We start from the raw sequence: 2500 nt of genomic DNA, 5'->3' as shown, positions 1-2500 counted from the left end.
AGAAGTTATTTACTCCTTGTTGGATAAAGTGAGAGTCAAAGAGCCGTTGTGGAACACCAGTCATAAGGATTATAAAAGCAGGAATGTGAAAAGAACATTAATGGATGAAATAAGCAATGAATACCCAAGCTACGCACATCAACTCTCCACAAATATGCATATTTCACTTTTCCCAATCCTGTTTTTTTACCTTACATTCCTAATCTAAAATATAAATAAATCTTAAATATAGGTAAAATCTTATTTTAGTAATAGTATGCAGCAGTAAGCCATATGATATTAATGTCCGAAGGGACACTGAATGTAGTGTGACCAATCCCTCTCTGTAGCTGACCAGACTTTGGCTATCCTATCTGGGGATCCTAGGACAGAATAGACTAGTGTGACCTTTGCTTTATGAGCTAAATGTTTTAACCAAATTAAAATTTGGCAGCAGTGAATTCCTCATGCTTATTAGTATGTATTTTTCGTGAATATTGTTATTGATAGAAGAGATAGTATGATACAAGACCTGATAGGTGGAAGTGGCATCAGGTCTCATTAGGAAATGACAGGCTTAGATTATGTGGTATTTTAAACTTTTGTTATTGTTATGGGGGCTGTGCTCCCATAACCCCCATATGGAAGGTCAGTAGCCTCCAACCACCACCTGGAATGCTCGTGCTTCACCAGTAGTATCTCCTTGAATTGGTTATTGTTTCTTTAGGGAGTAGTTGAGTGGGTGTGAGTTCCCACTGGTTGGGCCAGGTGCTGCAGGTAAAGAGTTCTACAGGAGAGCCAGCAAGGCTCCTTGTCAGTCCTGGCAGCCTTTGGTTCTAGATCATGAAGCTTAAATACACTTGGGCTGTGTAATCGATATCGGGAATGAGGGGAGCCTGTGGTCCAATTAGAGAGCAGTGAGTGTCTTTGTCTCGTCAGTGAGTCACGAGAAACGTCTGCTGGTGAGAGAGCAAAGACAAGGATGTTTGACCTGCTGCTACAGTCTGAGTAAAATTGAATCCAGATGAGTTGTGAATGACGCACTTATGAGTAACCTCTCAGTCTGGTTTACCTGTAGTGTAACATCCTTTGCTGTCAGCCCATTATTGCTTTGCACATTTGGTATTGTACTTGTTTATTAATTTTGCTGACCATTTCTGCTAAATTTGGTTTGTAGACATTGGTAGGTGTCTGTTTGATTTCAAATTTAATGGTTCTTAAGGTGGATAGTGGTTATAGAAAAACACTGTAACATGACCTGATTGGTGAGAACATCCTGATGTTAATCACCTGGAACTTCAGTCAGAATAAGTATTGTTTTAGTGCTTGTACTCAACCATCTAGTGACCAAAGTACAGATGTTGATTTGTTGTGGTATCCCCAGGGAATGATGTAGAGGCTAAGGTGGTGGATGTCTTGGTGAAGCTCTGTCTGTTTTGGCCATCTTGTAAACACAGTAGAATATTCCTTTGACTTTTTGCTTGTGGCACTTGTGTGGTGTACTTTTAAAGCTTAGTAGATAAAATAGGAGCTTGAAAAGAGTGAATTAAAGTTTGCCTAGGATATCTAAATCAAATGTTCTTAGCATAGAATGAAATTATTGTGACAAAGGACACATGTCTTAACACTGGAAGCTAGTGCTTGGAAATGATAGATTAATGATTTTGAAGTAATTTTTCATCTGTGATTTGGGTTGGTTATTGTATATAAGAAATAAAGTTCATTAATTTATAAACAGATTATAAGAGGTCAGTTTCACCAATTTACTCTTTTAAAACAAAAACCATTATCTGTAAGTTATCTAGGCTTGTTTTCCATCCAAACCCTTGTGAGATCCACAAGCACAGTCTTGCTAGAATATGCTTGATAGTGGAGAGGTGGATAGAGCACTGATAGCAGTGAAGCATGTGGAGGCCAGTAATAAACTAGTAATACCACAATTATAAACTGCACCACAGCATTTCATGAGCACGACTACATTTGTAATAGTTGTATATCTCCCATGTAATTTATTATCAGAAAAGGAAGTAGGCAAATCATCAGCTAGCCAGAATATTTGTAGGGGCAAGTTCTTGGACTTACAAGAGTGCCTAAATAGCCTCAGTGATCCATCATTAGTGGTTGATATATATTGCTGTGGTTTTTATTTAGAGGTGTGAAAAAAAAAAGTTTTTGGCTAACTTTGAAGAGCTGGCACAAGACATGCAACTTTCCCACACAGTTTAGTTTAACTAGACTAGCATAAACTATATATGTTAACCTTCTAATGACATCAGGCCAAAAACTTGGTTGTCATGTATGCCTTGATCAGTAAATGTTTAACCCATTTACAAGGATCTGTTGGTTCTGTGCCTAGTTGACTATCTTGCTGGCTCATTAGCTGCCATCCTGCTGACCAGGAAATGGACTTATATTGTAATTAAGTGTCACCCAGCTTATGTGAATTTTCTCCATGATATGATAGGATGTCCTTGTGAAAGGGTTAAGGAATATTTACATGTTAGGCTAGTATTTGCATGTA

General features: G+C 38.0%; 1 protein-coding gene across 1 annotated transcript in view; it reads left to right on the top strand.

Moving 5' to 3' along the window:
- LOC119573490 overlaps positions 1–2500 on the top strand; it is a 7888-nt gene that overhangs the window by 1275 nt on the left and 4113 nt on the right. The window lies entirely within an intron of this gene.

The sequence above is a fragment of the Penaeus monodon genome, chromosome 5 (assembly GCF_015228065.2).
Source record: "Penaeus monodon isolate SGIC_2016 chromosome 5, NSTDA_Pmon_1, whole genome shotgun sequence".
Taxonomy (NCBI): domain Eukaryota; kingdom Metazoa; phylum Arthropoda; class Malacostraca; order Decapoda; family Penaeidae; genus Penaeus; species Penaeus monodon.
Note: the sequence above shows the minus strand (reverse complement) of the source record. Positions and strands in the feature narration are given on the sequence as shown.